Source organism: Bos grunniens, chromosome 10, assembly GCF_055505025.1.
Source record: "Bos grunniens cultivar Pamir isolate PY7600 chromosome 10, Bosgru_T2T1.0, whole genome shotgun sequence".
Taxonomy (NCBI): domain Eukaryota; kingdom Metazoa; phylum Chordata; class Mammalia; order Artiodactyla; family Bovidae; genus Bos; species Bos grunniens.
The window spans coordinates 38,872,644-38,884,793 of NC_141174.1; the positions used below are offsets into that span (position 1 = coordinate 38,872,644).

Here is a 12,150-nt window from a genome sequence, read left to right on the forward strand (position 1 = left end):
TTTTCATCTTAAATTATGTTCATATATGTTGTCAAAATCTTTAAAGTCAAGAATCTGGTGTATACAGTGAAACAAATAGAATTATGCCAGCCACAGGTAAACCCTGCACTTTTGTTTCTGTCTTTTCCTAACTTTTAAAAATTAGTTTTATGAAATATTCACCAATTACAATTTAATGAATTATGGCAAATGCGTTTAATCATGTAACCACCACCATAATAGTAAAATAATAATATTTCCATCATCCCCCAAAGTCATTTCGTGTTTCTTTGCAGTTAATCCCTTTCTAGGGCCCTGGCAACCACTGGTTCCCTTCTGTCACTGTAGTTTTGCCTCTTCTAAAATTTCATATAAATGGACCACCTGTAGACTTCCCTGGTGGCTCAGATGGTAAAGAATCTGCCTGCAACGCAGGAAACCTGGGTTCCCTGGGTTGGGAAGATCCCCTGGAGAAGGAAATGGCAACCCACTCAAATATTCTTGCTTGGGAAATCCCATGGACAGAGGAGCCTGGAGGGGCTATACAGTCCATGGGGTCTCAAAGAGTCGGACATGACTGAGGGACTGATGTTTTCATTTTCTTTTTACTGTATATGGTCTTAAATTCTAGCTTCTATCATTTAGCATAATGCTTTTGAGATCTGTCCAGGCTATTCTGTGTATTGGTAGTTTTTTCTTTTATTATTACTATATTCCATGCAACGATTTATCTGTTCACCTCTTGATGGACATTTGGTTGTTTCTAGTTTGTGCCTATTACGAACATATTTGTGTGAACACAGTCTTTATTTCTCTTCTATAAATATCTAGGAGTTGGAGGTGAAATAATGTCTGTTTAACTTTATACCTGCTAAACTTTATACCTGTTTTCTAAAGTGGCTATAATATTTTGCACTCCTGCCTGCATAGAGTTAGTTTTGGTTGCTCCACATCCTCACTAGCACTTGGTATTGTTGGTTCTTTTATATTTAAGTGTCTGGTTGTGTGTAGTGGTATCTCACTGTGATTTTAATTTGCTTTTTCCTAATGTCTCATGATATTTGGTACAGTTTTCTGTGCTTATTTGGCATTTTAAAACAGGTTTATTGATGTATAGTTGTATACAAAAGACTGCACACATTTAATGTGTATAATTTGAGTTTATGTGTATGTGCTCAACTGTGTCCAACTCTCTGCAACCCTATGGATTGTAGCCCTCCAGGTTCCTCTGTCCATGGAATTTTCCAGGCAGGAACACAGGAGTTGGTTGCCATTCCCTTCTCCAGTGGATCTTCCCAACCCAGGGATTGAACCCGAGTGTCCTGCATTGTCAGGTAGGTTCTGTACCACTGCGCCACCGGACACTTGCTATTTGAGTTTGGACGTATTCAAATACTTGTGATACCATTACTACAATCAAGGCAATAGATACATCTAACACCTTTCAGAATTCTCCTTGTGTTCCTTTGTTTTTGTTTTGTGGTAAGAACACAGCATGACACGATACTGGATGCTTGGGGCTAGTGCACTGGGACGACCCAGAGGGATGGTATAGGGAGGGAGGAGGGAGGAGGGTTCAGGATGGGGAACACATGTATACCTGTGGTGGATTCATTTTGATATTTGGCAAAACTAATACAATTATGTAAAGTTTAAAAATAAAATAAAATAAATAAATAAAAAGAGAGAGAGAGAGGGAAAAAAAAAAAGAACACAGCATGAAATTTACCCTCTGAAATTTTGAACTGCATAAAATGCGTTGTTAACTATAGGATTCGTGTTATACGGCAGCTCTCTAGGATTTATTCAATTAGCAAAACTTAAACTCTATTTGCTATTCATATATATTCTTTGATGGAGTGTCTATTTAAATCTTTTACCCATTTAAAAAATTGGATTGTCTTCTTACTATTCTTTTGCAAGAGTTCTTTAAATATTCTCTATCAGATGTTGGCAGACTTTTTCTTAAAGGGCCAGATAGTAAATATTTTATGTTTTTAGGCCATAAAATTTGGATCACAATTATTTAACTCTGACATTTTAGTTTGAAAAAGCCACAGGTAATAAAACTTGATTTAAAAAACCAGCTGACTGTAATTTGCCAACCTCTGTTCTAGATATAACTTCTTTATTAGATATATGTTTGGTAAATATTCTTCCTCTAGTCTGTAGCCTTCTTTTTTTTATTTTTTTAACAGTATCTTTTGATGTTTAAAAGTTTTTAATTTTTATGAGGTCAGGTTTATCAGTGTTTTCTTTTATGGATTGTGCTTCTTGTGTTTTAATGTAAGAAATCTTTGCTAACCCAAGACCATAAAGATTTAGTTTAGCTTTTTTCCTGTGGTTTCTTCTAAAAGTTTTATAATTTTAGGTTTATCACTTAGATATATGATCCATTTGACTATAGTAATTTTATTAATTTTCTGTATATAAGTATATATATATACTTATATATATATGTGTATATATATATATGTAATGTATATAAGTATATGCCAATAGGCATAAAGTAATATTATTTTGAGATATTAATTTTTAAATATGTTATAAGGTAATAGTCAAGATCCTTTGTTGTCTTCTTTTGCATTTGAACATCCAATTGTTTTGACACCATGTGTGGAAAGGATCTTCTTTCAACATTGAATTGCTTTTGTACCTTTGTGGAAAGGCAACTGGCTAAATATGTGTGGTCTATTTTCTTACATGAATACTTCATCTCTTGATTACTCCATATATGTATATGTTAACCTTGAGATCAAGGAAGTCCCACCTTTATTAATTTGTTTTTTCAGAACTGTTACAGCTAGAGTAGGTCATTTGGATTTCCATATAAATTTTAGAAGCATCTGTTAAACAAATATGAAAACACCTGCTGGAATTTAATGTTCATTGTGTTCAATCTGCAAATGAACTTGGAGGAAAATAAAAATATCAGCATTACTGAGTCTTCCAACCCATGAAGATTAGAAGTTTCATTCCATTTATTTAAATTTCTGTTAATTTCTTTAAGTAATATTTCATAGTTTTTGACTTACAGCTTCTATGTCTTTTGTCAAATTTGTCCAAATTTGTCAATTTTGTCATGTCTGACTCTTTGCGACCCCATGAATAGGAGCACGCCAAGCCTCCCTGTCCATCACCAACTCCCAGAGTTCACTCAAACTCATGTCCATCGAGTTGGTGATGCCATCCAGCCATGTCATCCTCTGTCGTCCCCTTCTCCTCCTGCCCCCAGTCCCTCCCAGCATCAGGGTCTTTTCCAATGAGTCAGCTCTTTGATGAGATGGCCAAAGTATCGGAGTTTCAGCTTCAACCTCAGTCCTTCCAATGAACACCCAGGACTGATCTCCGTTAGAATGGACTGGTTGGATCTCCTTGCAGTCCGAGGGACTCTCAAGAGTCTTCTCCAACACCACGGTTAAAAAGCATCAATTCTTTGGCACTCAGCTTTCTTCACAGTCCAACTCTCACATCCATACATGACCACAGGAAAAACTATAGCCTTGACTAGATGGACCTTTGTTGGCAAAGTAATGTCTCTGCTTTTTAATATACTGTCTAGGTTGGTCATAACTTTCCTTCCAAGGAGCAAGCGTCTTTTAATTTCATGGCTGCAGTCACCATCTGCAGTGATTTGGGAGCCAAAAAATTAAAGTCTGACACTGTTTCCACTGTTTCCCCATCTATCTCCCATGAAGTGATGGGACCAGATGCCATGATCTTCATTTTCTGAATGTTGAGCTTTAAACTAACTTTTTTACTCTCCTCTTTCACTTTCATCAAGAGGCTTTTTAGTTTCTCTTCACTTTCTGCCATAAAGGTGGTGTCATCTGCATATCTGAGGTTATTGATATTTCTCCCAGAAATCTTGATTCCAGCTTGTGCTTCTTCCAGCCCAGTGTTTCTCATGATGTACTCTGCATATAAGTTAAATAAGCAGGGTGACAATATGCAGCCTTGACGTACTCCTTTTCCTATTTGGAACCAGTCTGTTGTTCCATGTCCAGTTCTAACTGTTGCTTCCTGACCTGCATATAGGTTTGTCAAGCACTAGATTCAATTTGCCAATATTTTACATCTCTATTTGTGATTTTTCATTTCTTTATTTTGTATTTCTTAGGATGTTGGTATCTTATTTTCTGTCAGAAATTCTGGCTCATAACAGGACGTGAGAAGTATTTTCCTCTATTTCTGGAAGAAGTTTGGGATGAATTGGCATCATTTTCTTGAAATGTTTGGTAGAATTCACCAGTGATGCTAACTGGCTGGAGTTTTACTTGTGAGTTAGTTTTAATCTAAGAATTCAGTTCCTTCCATATTTATGGGACTACTCAGTTTCTGTCTTTGTGAACTTTGGTATTTTGTGATTTTTATGTCACAAATGTCCATTTAAGTTGTCAAATTTTTTGGCATAAATGCTTATAATATTCAGTTAGTATCTTTTGGATGTCTGTAGGATCCAAAATCACTGCATATGGTGATTACAGCCATGAAATTAAAAGACGCTTACTCCTTGGAAAGAAAGTTATGACCAACCTAGATAGCATATTCAAAAGCAGAGATATTACTTTGCCAACAGGTCTGTCTAGTCAAGACTATGGTTTTTCCAGTGGTCATGTATGGATGTGAGAGTTGGACTGTGAAGAAGGCTGAGCGCCGAAGAACTGATGCTTTTGAACTTTGGTGTTGGAGAAGACTCTTGAGAGTCCCTCGGACTGCAAGGAGATCCAACCAGTCCATTCTAAAGGAGATCAGCCCTGGGTGTTCATTGGAAGGACTGAGGTTGAAGCTGAAACTCCGATACTTTGGCCATCTCATCAAAGAGTTGACTCATTGGAAAAGACCCTGATGCTGGGAGGGACTGGGGGTAGGAGGAGAAGGGGACAACAGAGGATGACATGGCTGGATGGCATCACCAACTCGATGGACATGAGTTTGAGTGAACTCTGGGAGTTGGTGATGGACAGGGAGGCCTGGCGTGCTGCGGTTCATGCGGTCACAAGTCAGACATGACTGAGCGGCTGAACTGAACTGAAGTGATAGGATCTTTGATAATGATCCGTCTTTCATTGCTTTATATTGGAAATTTTTGTTTTCTCTCCTATTTTCTTTATCAGTATGACTGGCTATGGATTCATCAATTTTTTTTAAAATTTTATTTTATTTTTAAACTTTACAATATTGTATTAGTTTTGCCAAATATCGAAATGAATCCGCCAAATTGATCTTAAGAAAGTACCTATTTCATTAAAAATCTCCGTTTTCTATTTCATTGATTTCTGGTCTTATCCTTATTATTTACTTTCTTATTATTTGGATTACACTTGTTTTTCTAACTTATTTAGGTGGAAATTTTAGATATTTGAGAAGTTTCTTCTTTACTAGTGTACACATTTATTGCTATAAATTTTCTTCAAAGTTCTATCCCACCGATTTTGAGATGCTATTTTAATTTTCATTCAGTTCAAAATATTTTAAAATGTCATTTGTGAGCTCCTCAACTCATATAGTTATTTAGAAGTATGTTGATGAATTAAAAATATTAGGAATTTAAAAAAGATACCTTTCTGCCATTGTTTCTAGATTAATCTGTTTTTGGCCATAAAATTTGCTTTGAATCATTTAAGTTCACTTAAATTTGTTGAAACTAGTTTCACATCCAGGAGATGGTTTATTTTGGTGAACACCTCATGAACATTTGAAAGAGAAGTGTATTTTGTAGTTGTTGATAGACTTTGCAATAAAGGTCAACTTGGTTTAGTTGACTGATAATGATGTTCAAGCATTCTATATCCTTATTAACATTTCTCTGTGCTTATTCTATTAATTACTAAAAAAAAAAAAGGTATTGAAATCACCACCTATCATTATAGATTTGCCTGTTCTCCTTTCAGTACATTAATTTTTTTCTTCATGTATTTCGAAGCTCTGTTATTGGGTACATATACATTTAGGATTATTATGCACTGTTTTGAACTAACTGATTTGTGTCCTTCCAAAATTCGTGTGTTGAAGGTCTAGCCTCCAGTACCTCAGAATGTGACTACATTCAGAGACAGGGTTTTTAAAGAGGTAAATAAATTTAAATGATTTCATTAGGTTAGAACCTAATCTAATATGATTGATGTACTTAGAAGAAGAGGATATTAGGACATAAATACACTCAGAGGGAAGACTGTATGAAGACACAGGGAGAAGGTAGCCATCTACAAGCCAAGGAGAAAGACCTCAGAAGAACCCAACCGTATTGATACCTAGATTTTAGACTTAATTGTGAGAAAATTGAAAGAGGAAATGGCAACCCACTCCAGTATTCTTGCCAGGATAATCCCATGGACAGAGGAGCCTGATGGGCTACAGTCCATAGGGATTGCAAAGAGTTGGACACGACTGAGTGACTGAGCACTCACTCTCACTGAAACATCCCAGTCTGTGGTACTTTGTTGTGGAAGCCCTATGTATTTTTTGATGAATTGACTCTTTTGCCATTAGAAAATGTCCATTTTTATTTGTGGCAGTATTTCTCATTCTGAGACCTACTTTTCCTTAGTATAGTCCCTTTTTCTTTTGTTTAGTGTTTTATTGTACATATTTTTATATTGTTAATTTTTAACATATATGCATCTTTTAATACTGTTCACTTCTTTGTAATGCTCGTATTTCCCTCTATATTTTTAATCATATAGAGAATATTTATAGCAGCATTTTTATACCCTTGTGACAGAGGATCCTGGTGGGCCACAGACCATGGGGTCATAAAGAGTCGGACATGACTGAGAGACTGAGCACATCATGTGTTAGTTCCATTGTCTCAGTCATTTCTTGATCTACTTATATTTATTGTATTTTTTGCCTTGGCTGGCAATTGGTCAAAATTTTATGCTGCTTGTCATGCCTCATAATTTTTGATTGCATACCTGACATTGTGATTTTACACTCTCTATATTGTCAGCTGCTGGGTTTTGCTGCTTTCATTTAAATAGTGCTGAATTTTATCCTTATGTGCAGTTAGTTATTTGGAATCAGATGACTTTTTTTGAATTTTGCTTGCAAGCTTTGTTAGGATTGATCTGAATCATCTTTTAGTTGAGCATCAATTTAGCTCTACTATGGCTTCCCTGATAGCTCAGTTGGTAAAGAATCTGCCTGCAATGCAGGAGACCTGGATTTGATCCCTGGGTTGGGAAGATCCTCTAGAGAAGTGAAAGGCTACCTGCTCCAGTATGCTGGCCATGGGGTTGCAAAGAGTCAGACACGACAGAGTGACTTTCACTTTCACTTTCATGGTGGTGATGCTCTTCTACATAATGCCTTTGGTCTCATAATATCTTTATACTCTGACTGTAGGAACACAAATTATTTCTATTCTGAGTAGGCTTCTAGGATTGTTCTTCCTACTCTTTTCTGTTGATTCTTTACTTGTTACACTTGTCTTTTTGTACTTAGCCAAAGACTCTAGGGGACCTCAGAGCAGAAAACTGGAGCTCTTTCTCTTACATATCCCTCCTTTCTGTTTTTTTGCTGCACAGAATTTAGCTGCCTTGGCCATGTGAATTCCAGTTTCTGTCTTCTCACATCAAGAAGTGCTTGGCTGTTTGCGTTATCCCTCCTTGCACTGAGGCCTGATAACTACCTCTGAACAGTAACCTGGTGCAGTTGTAGAGCTCATTTTATTTGTGGCTCTTCTCTCAGGGATCTCTATACTGCTGTTTTGTCATTCATTACCTGAAAACTGAGATTTCATGTATTTTGTCTAGATTTTTAGTTATAAGGATAAATCTAGTTCCTATTAATCCACTTGACACCTTTATTTGCTTTAATTTTAAACATTATTTTGCTTTTCATAGTCAGTCCCTTGTTCTTAGGGGAATTAAAGGCCTAACAATATATACAAAGTACTTTTCCCCTAAATGTATTTTTGTCTGGGTGAGTCTCAGCTTTGTGGTATCTTTCTGGTATCTGATTAGTATCTGGATCTTTTCTCCAAACAGCTGTAGAGTGGGGCATTTCCCATAGGAAATGGCACTGCTCCTTTGGCACCTCCAGAAATCTCAAATCTCCCATATCTCCAAAGTTCCAAGGAACTTTCAGGACATAGATCTACTGAACTAAATATTTATGGTCTGAGTACAAATTGCCTCATGCACATGTATTTCCCAAGCAGTCCAGTATTTCTAGTACTAAAGACAAATCCTAAAATCTAACCTTGATTTGCTGTTATCAATTAGAAACCAGCACAGAGCTGCAGTATATTTAGAAGATCATATAAACAGAGAAAGTAGACCAGGGGAAGAGAAAGGAGAAGGTAGAGAAAGGCTTTCAGTTGCTCCACGTGTGAGCGTGCTCAGTTGCTTCAGTCGTGTCTGACTCTTTGCGACTCCATGGACTGTTCCCTGCCAGGTTCCTCTGTCCCTGGGATTCTCCAGGCAAGAATACTGGAGTGGGTTCCCATGCCCTCCTCCGGACAGTTTCTCCACAAGGCCTGGCTGATTGATTCCAATTATCTAGTCTGTTACCCTTGAATTTCAAACCCTAAGGCAATAGCTCTTCTTACAATGGACTTTCACACTGTAATTGTCATGTTTGGTGGGAAGAGGGATGGGGAGAGGAAAAATATGCACAACTCTGAAACATTACTGTCTTGTAATAAAATCTTGGAATTTCTCTGGCTGGCTGGTGGTTAAAAATTCACCTTCTAATGTAGGGAGTATGGGTTTGATCCCTGGTCGGGGAGCAAAGGCCACATGCTTTATGGCCAAAAAACCAAAACATAAGCCAGAAACAATATTGTAACAAATTCAATAAAGACTTTAAAAATGGCCCATATTAAAAAAAAAGTCTTAAAAATAAAATTTCTAAGTTTGTGATGGTGGTAAGATTTCTTTTTTTAGGTTCTTGTAAGGTATTTTTCTTCCATTTCATATTTAAAGCATATACTTTAATTCCCCGCAAAAGGGAAGCCAATATATTTTCTATCCCTTTTGGACTCTGTGTTCTTGCTTCTTCTCTCCAGAGTCCACACTTGAATGAGTCCAGGAGTCTCTTTTGTAAGAGATGTTATTGGTGCCCCAGCCATACCTACCCTCCTGGGCCTCACCTTTGTGTAACACTCCCTGTCTTACTTCCAGGTGCCAGCCTGTGTATCTCTTTGCTGAAGGGCTTGCCAAAGCACCTGGACCTTGCTGCTTGTGCCTAAGGTAGGCTAGAATGCCCCATAATTCACAACTTGGATGGGATATCTCTGAATTGCTTCTTCTCCACTGATTCCTGAAGTTTCCCAGCAGAATGATGCTCCAGTTGCCACAGTGGTAGCTGTCTCACTTCCCACTTCCCTGCAACTGTTTCTTGGATCACCTCCCAAATAAACTGCTGCTGCTGCTGCTAAGTCACTATAGTTGTGTCCGACTCTGTACAACCCCACAGATGGCAGCCCACCAGGCTCCCCCATCCCTGGGATTCTCCAGGAAAGAACACTGGAGTGGGTTGCCATTTCCTTCTCCACTCAAATAAACTACTTGTACTCAATTCCTTGTTTCTGAGAGAATTCAAATTTAGCTATTTCTGCTTTCTGGAAAGCAAGCAATTCCCCACAGACAACAGGATAATCTAGAAGTAAAATTCACAGCTTTATTTTCCCAGCAATGCTAGTCTCCAATTCTCACTAAATGTAAGAGAAAGAAGGAAAACAAGCATAGGGGAGAGAGTACCCTGCCGTCTGTCTTCATACTGTCAAGCCCCCAGGACACTTCCTTATCTGAGATGAGAAATACATTTCTGTCCCCAACTCAGACCAGGTCCTGTTGTTCCAGATTGGGATCTGTTAGAGTATTGCTGTTACCATTTGTACTTCAGGAGCAAACCCTTCTTTTAGCCCTTAAGATAGATCCTTATCCTCACTGAGATTACTTCTAGAAGCATGATGGAGAACATCTCCCAATGCCAGACATTTTCTTCTCTCCACCTGGGGCTTTTCCCATGAAAAGTAAAGTTCCTCCTTCAGTTTGATGTTTCTGAATGAGCCTGTATCCAGTGCTTTTCTGCATATACCCAACTCCATCAGGTGTGATTCTGGCACAAGGTTTAACTGGGATCATGGATTTTCAGATATTTTTTCTTCTGCCTATTGTGATGGTTGCTACTCTAGTTAGTCTCCAGGGATATGCCTTGGGTCCTTTTTAGTGAAAACGGCTACATCATTAGTAGCCTTGACCAAAACTCTTATTACTTTGATGAATTGGTTATAACTTCCTAACTATTAATATGAACACTACTAATCTAGGGATTTCTGCTGCAGCCTCAGTGCCTTCTTGCCTGTGAGATCATGACCCTGGAAGAATACCTCCTGCCACGTGCAAAGAGTATTAGATCACTATTTTCAGAAAAACCACATGAAGAAGTGAGTTATATCTTTAAAAGGAAGGATAAAAGAGCTTTCTACATGGAAGACAACTTTATATCCAGAGGTGGAAAACTCCACCTCTGATTGCTTTTCTGAGTATTGATCCCATAGTGTCCTTAGATGCTCCTTGAGGAGGCTGTGAGGTTAGATTGGACTACCAGACTTGTTGAAAATCAATATTTTTTCTTGTTTCAAATAAAATGGATAAAGCTTGAACCAGTATTTAGTGTATCAGAGAAATATCTAAACTAAAGAAAGACAAACAGAAAACCTGGACTCTTGTAGGAGATGGAAATAAGTACAGAATTTGTTACTGATTAGTGGGTACAATATTTTTGATGTGTTCTAGAAGACCAGCCTGAGAGGATATTAGGATACATGGACATACTGATGAATCAGAAATAAGTAAAACTTGTGAATGAAAAATGTTGCTAGCATATCCATAAACAAATATTATTGCAGCCATCAAGCCACAACAGGCACTCCTGAGCATGAGCCCTGAGGGAACTCTGGATGGAGACAAATAAACTGCCAGCTGCCAAGCCCATCAGCTATCCCCAATGGTGCACCCTTAGGGGACTCAGCATGGGAAAGAACACGGTACTAGCCCTAAGTACCTAAGGTGCCTATTGAAGGAATGATTTTAATGAGCCCAGACTCTTGCATCTTCCCAAAGACAGAAAAGTGCTCAATCCCTTAACTTGAGCTGTCTGATTTTCTTTAACTAATGGTAATCTTTTGACATTCTGACCACTCTGTTTTTGGTGCAACATATCCTGGCTCCTCCCTTACCACTTCTGAGCAGTCCTTCAGAGCTGTTTTAGAGGTTGACTCCTAGACTTAAGTCTTCAGTTTTGTCCACCAAATAAAACATAATTCTCAATTTTTAGTTTGTGCGTTTTTTTCAGTTGACAAAATATGATGTCAACAAAATGGGATGTAATGGTAAAATAGAGATGAGATCATTGAAAGAAATAACAGTAGGGATTGTGTTAAGCAACTGTGTGAGGTACTCTAAATGATACTGGATTTCAAAGGTCAAATGTGAGTGTAAGTAGAGGAATAGTAGGGAACAGATGATGACTGGGAGGCATTTCAGAAGAGGGAGAGAGTAGGAAGGAGAGCAATGAGGAATAATAGATGCGATTTTATGGGATTACATGTGAGATTACATGTGAGACAAAGATGAATAGTTAAGGAAATAAAGTCAGGAAGTAGAGGAGAGAGAGGACTAGCCAGAGCAGGAGTCAGTGGCCTGTGGTTTCACTGGTGTACAGTCAGGTTCATCCATTTACATGTTGTCTGTGGCTGCTTTCATGACAAAACAGCAGAGTTGAGTAGTTGTGACAGTGCTATGTGATCTGCAAAGCCTAAAATATCTATTTTTACATAAAAGGTTGCTGACACCTGGACTAGAGGGAAGGAGGAAGAGTAGGAGAAATCAGTTGGTTAACGAAAGAGTCATAGGTGACCAATTGCCAATGAGAATGCCTTTAGTGGGTGTTGTCACTGCCCTGCCTGCATCCTCCAGCTTCTGTGAACATTATATCAACTGGAAAAAAAGATGCACTATCTTAAATTTGAGAGTTATATTTTATTCAGTGGACAAAGCTTAGGATGCAGTATCTCAGATAGCCCTAAGAAACTGCTCCAGAGAGGCAAGGAGGAGGGCAGGATACATAGGAATTTTTGCATCAAAGACCAGGTAGTTGGAACATTAGAACAGGTTTAATTTTATTAATTAAAGACAACAGACATCTCAAGTTAAGGAA

At 38.0% G+C, this 12,150-nt stretch overlaps 1 long non-coding RNA gene across 2 annotated transcripts; it reads left to right on the forward strand.

The window, feature by feature from the left end:
* The first annotated feature begins 20 nt into the window (after positions 1 to 20).
* LOC147364377 (uncharacterized) lies at positions 21 to 11,214 on the forward strand. Of its 2 annotated transcripts, none has more exons than XR_015134437.1 (3): positions 21 to 96; positions 9,108 to 9,176; positions 10,841 to 11,214. It is a non-coding gene; the product is annotated as an uncharacterized LOC147364377 (long non-coding RNA). The 2 variants fall into 2 exon arrangements; XR_015134436.1 differs by lacking the exon at positions 10,841 to 11,214 and adding an exon at positions 9,264 to 9,364.
* Positions 11,215 to 12,150: the final 936 nt, after the last annotated feature.